Here is an 18,160-nt window from a genome sequence, read left to right on the forward strand (position 1 = left end):
CGGGTAGGACGCATTAAAGACTTTATTTCCCTATTTTCTCCCTGAATTGTACATTTTCCTTATTTCCTTTCCTCTTGTAAATAAACCTTTTATTAACCTTTTGTGTGTGTCTGTAGTAGAGTATTCATAAGTCCCTTTAAAGCGCGCGGGTGAGGACCCACAGCCAGGAACCCGTTCAATATCGGGGCTGCTCTATAACAATACCACTAAAGAGTTGATGGTCTGTCCAGTAAGGGCCTCCAGGCATGGATACAGAGCCACGATCAGCTTTAATCCTGATTAGTCCTGACTATTCCTTATCAGTTGTCAAATATTTTGAAAAGTATCTTTGCATACAAGCTTGTCATGTTTTTGCTAATTAGATGATTCTCTTTACCACAATCATTTGGTAACAGCTGGGAGACTTGCCTTACATTTACGCCACAAACCTTTCTATTCAGCTATGGGAACTATTATTATCCAACTCTTGATTTTAGATTCTATTGGCCCACTGATGTGCAGGACTTTTATCTTTCATAGCTTTCTTTTTTTTTTTTATTTTAAAGATTTATTTATTATTTATACAAGCACTGGGTACAGTCAGAAGCGCGGGTGGGTGAGAGAATTCACCAGAGCCAGAGCGGGGAGCAGAGCAGGCAGAAGGACCGAAGTACACTGCTGAGGGGAGCAGCGGGCGGCAGGAGAGGTCTGCGCGCCATGTGGGACCCTCCTCCGATGGCCGGGGAGCTGCTGGGGATCGAACCAGTGCTTCAGAGGCTGCGGACAGCTTCGCAACCCAGCACTCAACCGCTGCGCCACCGGGGAGGCCCTTTCATAGCCTTCTGACAGATCTCTCAGGTTTGGTTAACCTTGCTAGCTCACATCTTATTTGGGATTATGGATGGATTCTTTTTTAAAAGGCTCAGTCTTTATCAGACTTTGGTCCGAGGATCCCAATCAATCCTCTTCTAAGCTATATTTAAAAGAACTAATTAACATCCTAAGGAACAGCATTAAAAGAAAACTTTTAAACATTAAAATATGCTTAAGTTCTTTAGGTTAAATAAAACTTTATCTCTTGCCCATTATTAAAAAACTAATACATTTGTGGTCTTATAATTTGGATCTTGTCTTTATGTATTATGTCTGTACCCTTAAATTCAGTCAATCTGTTATTGAAAAAATATAACCAAAGTCAAGAGAATTTGACAAAATCTGTGGAATTCACATTGAGCTCCCTAAATACAAAACAAATAATGTTTTTCCATATTAGTTGGATTATTATTCCACCTAATTTTGTTTCAAGTTATATAATTCATAATATGGTGATTTTTTTGAAGAAAAAATTGGTGCTTCTCTTACAAGAAATCTAAGAAGGAAGTTAGAAGATACATCACAAAGTCTGACACTTAAAGTAGAAGTATCACTTCATTTTTTTATCACTTAATTTTTTTTCAGAGGGAGAATCAAGAACATGTTCTAAATGAGAAAACAAGAAAGACTTCTGAAAATGTATTGATGTATGACAGCAAAACGTGGCCAAAAATCAAGGAAGACAAAGATATGGGATACAAGGAGACAATAACCAACCAAATTGCAGTGAAAGACAATGCCAAGACCTGCTGAGCTAGAAGCCATCCCTTCATAGGACATGTGGGTGGGCTCCAAGTTGATGGATTCAAGAATTCGAATGGAATTTCATGCCATCAGTGGGTAAAAGAAGTACACGTTTCTTTCAACAGGGACAAAAAAAAAAGGCACTTGGAATTTCTAGGGAAAGCAAAAAAAAAAAAAAAAATCACAAGAAAGCAAAGGTCTAGCTATGAAGCAAATCAAAGTGCAGTTTAATTTTTTAAAAGATTTATTTATTTATGCGTACAAGAACTGAGGAACAGGCCAGATGTGCGGGAGGTGAGAGCATTCACCAGTGACAGAGTGGGGAACAGAACAGGCAGATGTACTGAACTACACTGCTGAGGGGAGCAGTGGGGAGCAGTGAGCAAGACAGGAGAGGTCTGTGCCATGTGGGTCAGCTCCCTGGCTGGCTGGGGATCAAACTCCTGCTGCAGTGGCTGTGGATAGCTTCACAGTGCTGTGCTTAACCCCTTGTGCCACCAGGGAGGCCTTAGTTTAATTTTGAACAAGGGACTGAATGCAAGAAAAGTGACATTCTCTCTTCAGTGGCAGAGGGGTCAAAAAGTGGACCCATGAAGGAGGAAATGTGATAGCACCAATCCATGGAATGAGTCATTATGACAATAAATTATTGCTTAGGTGTTCAAAGTTTACAATCAGTTATAAACAAAACATTGAATATTTATTTATCGTTAGAAAAAAGATTGTAGTTGTCATTAACCTTGAAAGTGAAGCTGACAGAGATGGGGTACAGGGTGAGCAGAGAAGGGAGGTGTGAGAATGGCACCATCTTCCATAATGGAGAGGCTCGAGTGATTGAAAAAAACATTGAAGAACTAGAAACAAGAGTTTAGTGACCTATTGTAAGTTATGAAAGCTTCCAGTAGAATGATAGATAATAAAGCTATTGAAAATGGGGCCTCCCTGGTGGCACAAGGGTTAAGCTGCAACCTATGAAGCTGTCCACAGCCACTGCAGCACAAGTTCGATTCCCAGCCAGCCTGGGAGCAACCCACATGGCGCAGCAGACCTCTCCTGACTTGCCCGCTGCTCCCTTCAGCATTGTACTTTAGTCAGTCTGCCTGTTCTGTTCCCCACTCTGTCTCTGGTGAATCCTCTAACCCCCCGCACCTCTGGCCTGTGCCCCAGCTCGTCTATGCATAAATAAATAAATCTTAAAAAAAAAAAGGAACTTAAAAAAAAAAGCTGTTGAAAATGGAGAAAAAAGAGTGGCTGAAGCAGTTAAATCCTTACCTTTCAAAGTAGGAGTGTCAAAAATTGATAGGCCAAAAAAATGTTAACATAGGAATCCTCTGACTACCTAAAAACAAAAGCAAAATGAATTGCTCCCTGAGAAGAAATACGGGGTTGAGGACTAGAAAAGGAACAGCCATGGGGCTGGCATTTCATTAAAAGTTCTCTGGAAGGTTAATTTTTAAATATTAATTTAATTTCTTAAATAGTTAATAAAAAGCACTAAGTTGGATTAAAAATAGTTTTTTGTCCTTAGCATATCAAATGTGGAAAGAAGTGCTGTCAGAGTTAGCATATTTTAAAATACAGCACACGATTAAAAAGTAAATCAGTACAAATAGGAAATTTGTTAGGTTTCTAGGGAATATTACTTTTTTTATTTTTCTGTAACCACACTGCCGTTCCCTAAGTATTACTGTTTCTCATTTTGGAAATTCCTAGACACACAAGGTAGCCATTGAACCTAACACTTTAAACATGATTTTCAAACCAATCAGGTGACCTGCGGTTTCGCCAGACTGATGAATGTTTTGTGGATAATTCCTTTCCTAGAGAGAAGTAAAAGCAGGTGGTATAGAGGAATTCTTAGCAGTTCATATCCTCTCCATTTTAACAGAAGCCAAAGATGCACCTTCAAATTTGCACTACCAGGGGAGTGGAGCAGTGTTAAAAACGTCCTGCTTCATCACTTTTCTTAAACACAAAATAAGCAAAGGAAGCTGGGAAGAGATTTTGTCTCCCCTCAGTGTGTTAGGACAAGTCTTTGTGGCCTGAACTGCTTTAGAAGTTTGCACAGCTTGTGAACTCTTGATGGACTGAACTCTGGCTATGCTTTTGAATGACAGTACCTGAAAAATATCTTTATTACATTTAAATTTATTTCATTATACTAGAAACCACACAAATTAGTTCTTTTTCATATTCAATCTCATGAATATTGGCTTTTCTCTATTTTCCTGTAAACTAGTTTATCTGTATCTATAATCTCTGTAGGTTCTTTCCTTGTTATACCTGAGATAAGGGTTTATTACTTACTACGAAGGTAGACTAAAGTCTGGTCCGGTTTGTAGTGCATTTATAAATGAAAGAGGAAAACATAAAAATACTCATAGAAAAACAACAGCTCGAAGTTTTAATTGATTAATTAAACAAATGATTATTACATACATATAGGTACCAGGCACAGGGCTAGCTGATAATATTCTATTGTCAAGACAGGACTAGAAGCATTATCCCAACCTTAGCATTTTTACCGCTCGACATTTCAGAAAACATGTTCATTTAGCGCATGGTTTCTCAGCTTTGGTACTATTGACACTTTGGACCAGATAATTCTTCATTGTGGGGGTTATCCTGTGCACTGCAGGATACTTAGCAGTATCCCTGGTTTCTCCCATTCGGTGCAGGTACAATACCCTCTCATCTTCCCCAATCCCAGTAGTGACAAACCAAAATGTCTTGAGACATTGCAAAATATTCCCTGGGGTCAAAGTTGTTCCTGGTTGAGAATCACTGAATATGTTAGCATTTTTAGGAATTATATTTATTTAATATTAATGATATGACTACTGTGCCAACCTTGCCTATGCTCAATACACTCTGGAACACTTGAACTTGGGAACTATACACCATAATGGACTCTGATTCTTAGATAAATGGGATCTTTAGCACTGCAGCTGAGTGACATTTTGAAGTAACTTATGAATAACAGAACAAGTAAGATTTGATATTTTTAGCTTAGGGAGGTCTATCTTAAACCATACATGGCTGATAAAAATGTGAAATCTAAGCTCCTGGAATTTCTTTTAAGTTAACCAGATGGTATGCTTATTTATGGTCTGCCTACAAAGTCTTTCCATTCTTTTCAAATAAAAAGTTATCATTTTACTTTTCACTTTAAGATTCTTTCTTTTAGATATTGCTTTTAGATTCTTTCAAAGTGAAAAAAAATTCAAAGTACGTTAGATGCTGAAGTAAACCGCTCACAAGTGCTGGGACTTGTGATCATGTAAGAAAAACACCTACACATTCTTTCACACCCTTACCTACCCAGGTTTCCAATCTACCCTTAGTATGTGTCATGAGGTATAATAGATATACAAAGCAAGCCACACATATTTAATGTAAACTATTTGATGAGTTTGTCTGTTCGCAACCACAGAAACTATCACCACAATCAAAGTAATAAACATATATCAAAATAAAGTGTTTTATTTTGACTTCATTTCAGACAGAAAAGTTACAAGTACAAAGAGCTCTTGGATACCTTTCACCCATATTTACCAGTTGTTAATATTTTACTACATTAACTTCTCCTCACCACCCCCCCGCCATGTGTGTCTATAATGTGATTTTTTTCTTGAGTCATTTAAGGGAAGTAATTTCCATTTAAATAGCTCATTAGTAATTTTTCCTAAAATCAAGGACATTTTCATTGATGTAATTCTATTACCAAATCTATAGACATTCACATTTCACTGTCCTAAAAATGTCCTTTAAATTAGAAGAGAAAAGAACCCAAGACTATGTGTTGTGTTTAACTGTCTAGGACAATTTCTCAGTCTTTTTTTTTTTTTTTTAGAATAAATGACATTGACATTTTTGAAGTGCATAGGCCAGTTGTGCTGTGGACTGTCTCTGCATAGGTGATAGCACCTCATGATTAGCTGGGACCTAGGCTATGCAATTTGCTGACAGTACATAGAAGTGATGTTGAGCTCCTGTCAGTGTTTCAGGAGACATGTGCTAGTGGCTTGTCCCATTATTTGTGGTGTCATTCTTGGCATTGGTTAAGGTGGTGTCGGTTAGATTTCTTCACTGTCAAGTTATTAATTTACCCTTTGTAATTAATAGATGTCTCCGGGAGAGATACTTTGAGAATACGTAAACTTTCTATTATTTTTCAAACATTCACTCACCTCTGGGATTGTGGAGCTGTTCTTTATCAATGGGTTATATTCCTTTCTTTCATTTTTTTATTTTGATGGTCCAATTGCAATTGCTACAGATTTGGTTAGTGAGAGCTCCTTCAAACAGGTTCATGTCAAGTTCATTTTGTGCTTTCCCTCTTCTTTGAATTAATCATGTCTTCATGGAGCCTTGGTTATTTCTAATGGAGAATGGGATTTATTTTTATTTTTCAATTTTTTAAAGATGTATTTATTCATGCATACAAAAACTAGGGTAGAGACCAGAAGGGTGTGTGTGGGGGGGTGGTGGGTGTGGTGAGAGGATTCACCAGAGACAGAGTGGGGAGCAGAACAGGCAGATTGACTGAAACACACTGCTGAGGGGAGCAGTGGGTGAGACAGGAGAGGTCTGCTGTGCCATGTGGGTAGCTCCCTAGCCGGGGATCAAAATCGTGCTGCAGTGGCTGCAGATAGCTTCATAGTGCTTCGTCTTAATCCCTTGTACCACCAGGGAGGCCCGAGAATGAAATTTAGAAGCTAAGACCTGGATGCTATAGATCCCTTGATATTGGGCTCTATGAGAGGGTAGAACTAGGAAACAGATGTTTATAGACATTTATACCTACATGTATGTGTATATAAACACATGCATACATGCACGTATATAAGTAATCATTACAGTTCTATGATGACTTTTATTGTTCTCTATTTACAGTTGAAGAAACTGAGCTAAGAAGGTAAATTACTTGCCGAAGGTCTCCCACTTTAGTGGTTAGGCTGAGATTGGAACATGGGCATATGGCTTCAGGCCTACCCTCTTAGCATAAATATTTAAAGATAAAAATATTTCCAGGATTGAGAAAATTTATCTTATATGATCTAAAATTCTTATTGCATTCTTTGGCTTTAATAGCATATCCTACGTGGGGAAATGGGGAGCAGGAAGTGTACTGCTGCCTTGGGAATCAAATCTAAGTAAGAAAGTTGACAGAGAATTGCTTCTTCCCTTAAAGGCTAAAGTCTTGCAATTGCACCAAACTTGCTGTGTATGGTTCTCTCTTCTCTAAGGTTTAGTCTAATTCTTCAAGGATTTTCAGGTCCTCATTGAAACAGGCTTCTAGTGAGCCTGCCTAGTAATCCAGGGCATGTCCTCAGACTTAATCTGAGTATAAGCTGAAACTCCATCACATGGTGCTTATTTAAACCTCAAAATACTCATGCAAAACAACATATCTGGCATATTTTTTAAAGTAGAGGGAGGATGAAGAGGAAAAGGGGTTTTTAAATAAGGTCAAAGAAAATTTATCACTTAAAAATAAGAAATACATCATGGGCCTCCCTGGTGGCCAAGGGGTTAAGTCTCAGTGCTACCACCACTACAGCCTGAGTTGATCCCTGGCGTGAACCCTCTCACCTCCCACACCTCTGGTCAACACCACAGTTTTTCTGCACAAAAACAAATAATACTAAAAAAAAAAAAAAATACATCATGGTGGGATATTGGCAAGTTTTAAATATCAACTCTCCAGAGAACACTGATTTGATCATGAATACATTGCTTTGAGTAACTTGGAAGACAAAAGAAATTCTGACCAAGGAGGTAGACTGATGTCATGATACCAAGGTGCATTTATCCTGGGAATATTTTTAATAGGAAAAAGAATCTTTTTTTTTTTAAGATTTATTTATTTATGCACACCAGAGCTGGGGTACAGGTCAGAAGTGCGGGGCAGGGGGTAAGAGGATTCACCAGAGAAAGAGTGGGGAACAGAACAGGCAGACTGACTGAAATACACTGCTGAGGGGAGCAGCGGGCGAGACAGGAGAGGTGTGCTGTGCATTGTGTGTTGCTCCCTGGCAGCCGGGGATCGAACTCGTGCTACAGAGGTTTTGAATTGCTTCATAGAGCGGTGCTTAACCCCCTGCACCACCAGGGAGGCCTGAAAAAAGAATCTGGTACATAAACTAGATGTATACCTTTAATTTTGGGAGTGGTATCATGAAAATGAAATGTCTTATGTGATGCCAAGGGCCAGGGAGTCCTAAAGGAAATACAAAGGGAAAAGGAATCTCTAAAGGTGGTTTTTTTTTTTTTTTTTAACAATAACAAGTACCAATGATCCCACTGAGTAAGAAGGAGAGGTGTTCAAAGCAACCAGTGTGCTGTGAACAGAACGCTCAGATGAGCTCTGTAAAAGCCAAAAGATCAAGGATTAAACTCAATGAACCACCGTCAATTTGTGGAATCAGGTAAGGCATCTCTTAGTATCCAATGAAGGAGTCTGCACTCATTTCAAGGTTCCTTTAGACTGGATTGAGGAAATGAGTTAGATGTAATTCAATTTAGAAGGAAAAACACAATTTCTTACACCCAAATTATTACATATAACGTAAAAAAAAATGACATCATATACAGTAAGCAAGCAAAAGCTAGAGCTACTAGGAAAAGTTCAAATCCAGAGAAGATATGTTGTTCGTAACTGGAAACAGAACAAGGAGTCTCTTTTTCATATCTTCTCAAGGAAGGAAAATAGCCTCCAAACTAATGAGCCAGATTAATAGTGAAAAATTAGTTCCTAAATAAGTGGCCTTGGATAACGGAAGTGGTAGGTGAACATATAAGTTAGGCCATGTACAGCTAGTGTGATTCAGCTTCCATGAAAATAAAACCCTACATCAGATTCACTGGTAAGACTATCAGGGCCAGATCATCAGAAGGAGAGAAATCCTGTGGGGTGGTAGACCACATCCAGGCCTGAGAAATAGAGAAAGTACTTAGAAGTGATAAGAGTTGAGCTTTCAGGTAATTACATTCTCTGAAAAGTTGTTCATAATGTTGACCTACTTACAGAAAGTCTTGCATCCCCTATACTTAAAAAATGACATAACCATATTTCAGTTTTCTGAAAATGAGCACTAAAGTAAAAAATAAGAATGTATGCAAGTTACTAATATAAAATATCCATGATTTAAGACTATACACAGGAAAATAGGGTTCTCCAGAGAAACAGAACCAATATGATGGATGGACGTGTGTTCATATAATTTATTATAAGGCATTAGCTCACATGATCATAAAGGTGGATAAGGTCCAAGATCTGCAAGGTGTGTTGGCAAGTTGAAGGCCCAGATCCAGTGGTGGTGTAATCCCAGTCCAAAGGTCAGCAGATTTGGGAGCCAGCAGGAGCTGCTTTCAGTTTGAATCCAAAGGCAGGAAAGCACAGGTGTCCCAGCAGGAAGGCAGTCAACTGGGAGGTATTTGCCCTTACAGCTGGGGTGGTGGTAGCCTTTTTTGCTCGATTCAGAACTTCAACTAACTGGGTGAGGTCCATCCAGTTTGGGGAGGGTGGTATGAACCTTACTAATAAAACATTGTTCCTTTGAAAACCTAAACAGAGAATAGACACCTTTGCTAAATCTTTTAAAAAATACTTTCATATTCTAAAAATTTGCTCTAATGTCAAAATTTCTAATGAAGAAAATATGCAAGGAAATATGATTTCCTAATTACTTTTCTAGTTCTAGCATTATAGACTGTCTTTGAAGCCAAACTATAATTCCAATTATTATCACAATTCCGAATTCCCCAGAGTATTAATTTTCCTAGAAAATTTTTACCTTCATTTGAGATCAAAATTTATGATATGACAATTTTCTGTCAGTGTTTTTACAAATGAAATCATAAAGTTTTATTAAATATGCTGTTTTATTAAATATTTCATGCCTGAAAATCCTTGATTATACTTAACACTAACAACACCGTGAACATGGTGTTAACAATTTGAATGGTCCTTTATAAATATTTTTTTAATCAACTGAAAAATTTAAGTGAAATTTTTGGAAGTCATTACTTCAAATTCTTCATTGTTGAAATGTCTTTTTAGGGGCCTCCCCAGTGGCGCAGCAGGTTGAGCACAGGGCTGTGAAGCTGTCCGCAGCCTCTGCAGCACAGGTTCGATTCCCAGCGGGCCAGGGAGATAAACACATAGTGGGGCAGACCTCTCCTGTTTCGCCCACTGTTCCCCTCAGCAGTGCTTTCAGTCTGTCTGCTTGTCCTGCTCCCCACTCTGTCTCTGGTGATTCCTCACTCTCCCACGCCTCTGGCCTGTACCCCAGATATTGTATAAATAAAAAATCTTTAAAAAAAGGAAATGATGTTTTTAATTTTCTCATTGATGGTTGCAAATCTGATTGAATCAAGAGCTTTAACTGATCATGAGTATTTCTTGGATGAAAAATGAAGTTAGCACTTTAACTTGATCACTATTTGCACTTAACATTCACATCATTTGCAATTAAGTCATGCTTTCTTCATTTCAGAAATGACAAACATTTGTTTTATTATATATTAATTCTTGCACAGAATTGAGAGACATTTCAGGATGTTTCAAGAAATGTTCCAATCTAAAACATGTTCTCTCACAGTTTTAGATGATGAACATTTATGACATTTAAAAGGAATGTCAAGAAGCTTCTGGACACTTGGCCGACACTTCATTCTGGGTGTTTTTCTTTTTTTTACTCCTGTTTGATTCAAATAACATAAAAATTACCATTTTAGCCATTTTCAAATATTCTTTAGCTGCACAGAGAACAATCACCTGACTGTGCAGCTATCATCACTATCATTCTGTATTTTTTTTTTAACGAGGTAACATTAATTTTTGTAACACTGTATATTTCAGGTGCACAGCATTATGGAAAAGTCTACCATAATGTCTACCCAAAGTCTACCCTTTGCTGACACTTCACTGTGGGTGTTTTTTTCTACTCAATTACAACTTTTAATTCAAATATAACATCCTTACAGAATGGTGTATATGTTACAAGTATACAGCTTGATAAATCTTCACAAATTGAATATATCCATATATATATACTTTTAAGATTTATTTAGGCATGTGAGAGCTGGGGTACAGGCCAGAGATGTGGGGGGTGAGAGAATTCACCAGAGACAGAGTGGGGAACAGAACAGGCAGATTTACTGAAGTACACTGCTGAGGGGAGCACAGGCGTCAGGAGACGTCTGCTATGCCATGTGGGCAGCTCCCCGGCTATGGATCGAACTTGTGCTGCAGTAGCTGCGGATAGCTTCATAGTGCTGTGCTTAATCCCTTGCGCCAACAGGGAGGCCCCTATCCAAAATTTAGCACCCACACTGAGACAGAAGCTACCTGCATCTTAGAAGCCTAATCCTATACCCTCTTTTAATTACTTCTTTCCCATTTGAGAGTAACCTGAAAAACATCCTGTTTTTGTACTTTATATAAATAGAATCATAAAGTTTGTGTTCTGTATTTTGTGTCTGGCTTCTTTTGCTCAGCTTCAGGTTTGTGAAATTATCCATAATCTCACATGTAGTTACAGATCTTCGAATCCTCACATTCTATTGTGTGATGACTCTACAATTCTTCTATATAAGTTGTAGCCAGTTTGGGATATAGTTAATGGTGTTGCAGTGAACACTTTCAATTCTGACCAATGCAATAGCTACTAGTTACATGGGGAGCTTTACATTTCAATGACATTAAATTGAAAATCAATTGCATTCACATTTTAAGTTCTCAATAGTCATGTGGCTACTGTATGGACACCATGTAATATATTCTTTATTATATACTAATTTATTATACAAATATATTACTGTTATTATACCAGTACATAGATTACATTAATACTTTCGTTACTGCAGTAAGTTCCATTTCATAGTGTTGAATATACGGAACTTTCGGGTCTTAAGGTATTCCTGTGTTTTGCACTGATAGCAGGAAGTATCAGTTTTGGGATATTCATTACTAACATTTTATTATAAATTCTTCAATTTTAACATTAAAACATTGTACTTACTTTCCACCTAAGAATTACAATGCACTAAAGTAAAACCAAATAAAAATGAAATTATTTAGAAATATCAATGGATAAAACACAATGCCGCTTCACTGATAATGCACAATGCAGTGCATTATTTATCACAACACAGGCCAAGCTAACAGGCGTTGCAAATGTTCTTGGGAAGTCGTTAATAAAAGGTCCACTGTCAATGGCTGTCACAATAGAACTAATGAATCTATATGAGAATTTACATAACATTAATTTCAGTGCTATTTCAGTAAGAGGAGTTCTATTTTACCGTTGGTATGGATGCATTTCAGTATCTAAACAATCGAGACAGCCATACTGATGTCCATCAGTTACAAACCTTTTGAAGTTTTGGCAGTTTTAGGGGCCAATGTTGTTTAAATTTTATTCAATAACAAATGAATTTGCACATCTTTATATTTCTCCCCTCTTGATTTGTTCATTTTTATCTCTTTCCCATTTATAATTAGCATTGCAGTCTTTTAATATTATATATATGATTGTCCATGCCTATCCTTTAACCATCTTAAATTACTTTCAAATGTTTTTATATTAAGGCAATTAGTTCTTTCTCTATGTCTTACAAACATTTTCCCCCAATTTTTAGTTTACTTTTCCCAACAAAATTGTTTTAAATGATATATCGTCAGGTTTCTTAATCACTTCCTTTTTGGCTTTTGTGTTTTATGTCCTGCTTTGAAAGCCTTATCTTCTCAAATATATTTAAAATCTTTACTGTGACCTAATGAGATACAGATCCAGCTTTATGTATTTTTTCGTACTCTCCAAATACTTGTTTAAAAATACCTTTCACTTGTTTTTATCAAAGTCCAAAAAAGGCCCATATATTGTAATTTATTGATATAGCTAAAGTCTATTAAGTTCTTCTATGTTTTTCTTCCAGTGTTTTGTTAAAGAATGTGGATCTTTTGTCCTGTATTTTTTCAGCCCTGCCACGTGTCAGATAAATCTAAACCAATAGCAAACTCAAGAAACTGTAGAATTGAGGGTACCAGGGGGGAAGAGAGTGGGGGAAAAGCAGAATAGGGAGGGGTGGGTACCATGGACTACAGTGAAGGACTTTTGGCTTGGTGGTAGGTGAGGTGTGGTAACACATACCTGAAGGGTATGATCCAACACCTCTAAACCATATACGTTGTAAGCTAATGTTACCTCAAAATTTTTTTTTAACAATTTTTATTTATTTATTTATTTATTTATTTATTTATTTTTAAGGAGAGAAAGTACATTGAACTTTATTTATTTATTTATTTTTACAAGCACTGGGTATAGTCAGAAGCGCAGGGGGGTGAGAGAATTCACCAGAGCCAGAGCGGGGAGCAGAGCAGGCAGAAGGACCGAAGTACACTGCTGAGGGGAGCAGCGGGCGGCAGGAGAGGTCTGTGCGCCATGTGGGACCCTCCTCTGGTGGCTGGGGAGCAGCCGGGGATCGAACCGGCGCTGCAGAGGCTGCGGGCAGCTTCGCAACCCAGCGCTCAACCGCTGCGCCACCGGGGAGGCCTGTTACCTCAATTTTTAAAAAAAGCATTTTTCATACCACCTTTATATTTCCTTTATATTTTCTTTAAGTAGCCTATCATCTTTGTCAGACATGGATAATTATCTACCTGGCATCCATTCTCCCATACTAACAGAACTATGACCATGTTTAAGGAAATAATATGCTCAGTTTAAAATACTTTCCCAGATTCTCTTGGAGCAAGACATGGCCAAGATCATCCCTTCTGTCCTGAGATATCAGGGAAAGTGACTGAGAGTGGTTTATATACAGATTTTAAACAAGGGCAACTTTGACATTTTCTATTTCGTCTCTTAACCTTCCCCTTTCTTCCTGCTTGAAATGTAGACATAATAGCTAGAAGTAAAGCAGTTACCTTGAGACAATGAGGATGAAAACAACACACCAAAAATAGCAAAGAGAAAGATAAAAGGATTTTGAATCTTTGAAGACATTAAACTGCCATTTTAGTCCTGAATTATATAGTCTTGGATTTCTTACACAATAAAAGTCCTTCTTAGAGAAATCGTTGATCACAGGGTTGTTCTTTGCAATGAAGTATGTTCCAAGAGTAACCCCAATTATTTAATAATCTTTGTATACAAATTTGACACACTGCCTTTATCAAATACCAGCTTCACATATATAATTCAGAATGCTTGGAAACCCATTTCATTGATCTAAGTGATTTCAGTTTAAAAGCTAGCAGCTAATGCTTACTCTGAATACCAGGACGATGCTATGTGCTTTATGTTAACTGGATCAACCATTACAACAGCTCTTTGAACCTTAATATTTAGTACTTACAAACCTAAAATAGTAGATTTTACAAGGTGGAATAGAAAGAATTAAAAAGGAAAGATGTATAAATTATCTACATGATGGACTATGGTGGAAGGCAATTACTTACGTTACTATTCAACTCACAACACTGCTGTTCCAAGTTGGAATGGAATAAGCCCTAGACATTTACGAAAACTTACGCTCTTATTCAACTCCATACGTCAACATGTTACTTTACACAATCCTCCCTTAGGCCTTAATTTTTCCATCTGTACAATGAAGTTTGATTACGCTGATTAGATGATCTCTCAGGTTTTGTCTAACTTTAACACTCCAAGAGAAAACTAATTTATTCAAAAAAAAAGGATTGGGGCCACACTGACAAACATATCCTTGCCCCAAAGGAGCTTGTGTTGCAGTGAAAGAATAAAACAACAAAAGCCCTCCACATTTAGTGTTTTTATTACTATGCTAAGGATAAACAACGTTATATACTGGAGATTAAATGGGCATATAGTTGGACAGTTAGCGGGCTCGGGGAAGGGTTCTCTGAAGAGGTGGTTATAAATCTTATATAAAATGAAAAGATGGCTATGGCACAGTAATGCACAAAGTAAGATGCAAAGTGGAAATTTAACTATATTAAATGTGCAACCTGTTTAAAAACAATTTAAAAATGTTAATGTTGCAAAGTCACATACATACAAAAAAGTACATGAAAGATAAAGCTTAATGAATTATTAAAAACCAAATAGCCATGAAAAAAGTGCTCCTCGTGACTCCAAATAAAACCCTGCCCCCTTCCTGCTTATCCCTAAGATTTCAATTTAAGCATTATTGCCTCAGGGAAGGCTTTTCTCATCTAATTCCTCCATTTACTTAATTATTAACACCACATGCTTTTGGGGGGTTGCAATTGTTTTACAAACTTACGTAATTAACTGACAAAACTCCTCAATAATACTGGTTCAAGATTAGGGAGTGCATGTGCAGGATGCAGTACTACGGAATACCTGAATCTAGCACAGTACCTGATGCATACAAAAGAGTCAATAAATACTTGATAAATATCTATTCTCTTTCTCAATCAGGGAATCCAATTGAACGCTGTTTCTTCTGAATGTTTCATTCTTGGGGCCATGTTTCCTTTGAAAATAAATTTGTACTAAGCAAAAAAGATCTTCCTAAGTCTCATTTGGCAAAGAAGATTGAATATGAGAACTAAGCACCTAGGGCCATCACTATGAACAATAGTATTTTTACTGTCTTCTGTGAAGAGACAACAATTCTCATAGAGTGTCATTGTATAGGATTACAAAACCTAATGGGTTGTTTCATTATCAAATGGTGCTTACTATTTAATAGTAAATAAAGTAATACTTTACCTAGTAACTAATTCAACAAAAGTGGGATCATTACAAAACTTAGCAAAAACATAATTTCAATTATTTATCAACAAGTGTTTATTATATGAATAGAAGCAATCCAATCCATTTTAATTTTTTTCTCTTTATCACCAGATGACAAATTTCTCTCAGTCAGACAAATTTCTCAATTCTGTGTAATTCCACTTAATCCTGTGTAAATACTCTGGTAAGTTTTATTTGCCTGTTTGCTTTTTAATAAAAATTGCTCAGTGCCAACTGTTAAAGAAAAAGCAAGGCTTTAGTTCTTAATAAACCTAATTATATTACAAGTGCTAACAAAATTATTTTAAGTAGGAGTGCTTACTCCCAACTGTATTAACTCCATATGCTCTAAAAATTAAAAATATTTTATAGCTATTTTTTTCATGTTGATACCTAAAAGTTTCAGTGATTACATTAGTGTATCAGTGAACTGTTCAGATGGATGCTGAAGGAACTTTTTTTCAAGCACTTGAAAACTATCTTCAAAGTAAAAGCTTGTGGATATCTTGCTAAAAACTGGGAAAGCTGGAACCACAGTAACCACCAATACAAAATGTAAAGTAGGGACTTACTTCCAAATTGTGCCCTCCAAATGAATCAAATTTTACTCCCAATATATCAAAAGAATGTCAAATGATAAACTTATCTGTTTTACATTTCTATAGGGAAATTAAAATGTAGTACAAAGTAAGATGAAATAAAAGGGTTCACTGAAACTAAGAAACGATAAAACACTACTACCTTATTATGTGACTATCAGAGCACAGAATTGCTGAGGGTGATTTTCAGTTCTATTAAGACATAATTCAGTTTGCCATGGAAAGAATTTTATTAACACAAGCCTAAATCCAGGTCTTTTTAACACATCGGGATACTTAATGGTTTGCCATAAGGTAAACTCAAAATGTTCATCTACCACTAAAATATCTGTATGGAAGTATTTTAAAATTAGATGTGTCACAATTCCCTAAAGCCTAAAACTGGCTAAAATACACTAATAAAAATGTAAAATATAAATAGCAATTATCTTACAGATTTTTTTTAAAGATTTATTTATTTATGCACACAAGAACTGGGATACAGGCCAGAGGAATGGAGGTGAGGGGGTTCATCAGAGATAGAGTGGGGAACAGAACAGACAGATTAACTGAAATACACTGCTGAGGGGAGCAGCAGGCGAGTCAGGAGAGATCTGCTGTGCCATGTGGGTAGCTCCCTGGCCGGGGATTGAACTCATGCTGCAATGGCTGCAGATAGCTTCATAGGTTGCATCTTAACACCTTGTGCCACCAGGAAGGCCCACAACTTGTAACATTTAAAACATAACCAGAAGAGACAATCTGACTAGGAATGCTTGAAAAATACCAATGAATTATCACTAGGATAGAAATCATGATTTAAAATCAATGACTCAAGAAACGTTACACAAAAATTCAAAGAAAAGATATTTTATAGTCAGCTTACCATTATCATCTTTAACAGATCTGTATCTTGTACACACTTATTAATCAAGTTTTCTAAATGACAATCTATTTAACTACTTTGCTCATTAGCACATGAAATGCTGGCTAAGCTTAATTATAAATTGTATTTATAAAAACTCTAAAAACAGCAATTCCCAGGATTAAATGTTATTTTTAAATACCCTTTTAGGACACAAATATCTCACATTATTTTACATCATTGGAAATAAACATGATTGGGCCTCTGGTGGCGCAAGGGTTTAAGCATAGCACTGTGAAGCTAGCTGCAGCCACTGCATCATGAGTTCTATCCCTGACGAGGGAGATACCCACATGGCACAGCAGACCTCTCCTGTCTTGCCCAATGCTCCCCTAAGCAGTGTATTTCAGTCAGTCTGCCTGTTCTGATTCCCACTCTGTCTCTGGTGAATCCTCTCACCCTAACCCTAACCCTGGCCTGTACCCCAGTTCTGGCATGCATACATAAATCTTTAAAAAAAAAAAAAAAGAAATAAAAGTGATCCATATAAGCAAATTTTTCATTTGTCTTAAAGAAATGACAGCTTATATCACGCTATTGCCTCTGAGGCCGGAATTTGATCCTGCCCAAGTCGCTAACCCACATATGGCACAGCAGACCTTTCCTGTCTTACCTGCTGCTCCCCTTAGCAATGTATTTCAGTAAATATGCCTGTTATGCTCCCCACTCTGTCTCTGGTGAATCCTCTTATTCCCTGCACTTCTGGCCTATACCCCAGTTCTTGTATGCATAAATAAATAAAAATTAATCTTTAAAAAAAAAAAAGAAGAAATGACAGCTTAAAAAAGTTGAACCATGTTTTGATTGAGTTTGTCCTAAAACATCTCGACTTGCTTAGTAAAATTCTACCCCCTAGTACTAATCTCCAAGTTTTGGGGGACGATTCCTGGGTCAATACTATGAATATCGAATCTAATAATGCATAGTAATGAAATATTGACCTCAGGTACCCCTGACATGTCACAAGTGTTTATTTTACAGCTGTTACTTTAATAGTTATAGACACTTCCTATTTCATATTATTTTAGGTTTTAGAAGTTTGATTCATCTGGTGTTTCTAATCTATCCTCCTACAGCAGCATATGTAGTTTTCCACATTTTCCTGGCTCAAAAGTAGTTCTATACTCCTGCTGTTTAAGGTTTTTCTCTCTTTTGGGGTAGAAAGGAAGAGAGGAAAAGAAGAGGGATTGCCCTGATACCTTGCCAATTTGTAGATCTGTTTCAGGTTGCTGGATATTTCCTGGTGGATGCCTGTGTTATCATATTGTAGACAATAGTTAAATTAACTCTTTCAGTTGAGATCAAAGAAG

The sequence above is a fragment of the Talpa occidentalis genome, unplaced genomic scaffold, assembly GCF_014898055.3.
Source record: "Talpa occidentalis isolate TD23 unplaced genomic scaffold, MPIMG_talOcc4v2.1 talOcc4.5, whole genome shotgun sequence".
Classification (NCBI taxonomy): Eukaryota; Metazoa; Chordata; class Mammalia; order Eulipotyphla; family Talpidae; genus Talpa; species Talpa occidentalis.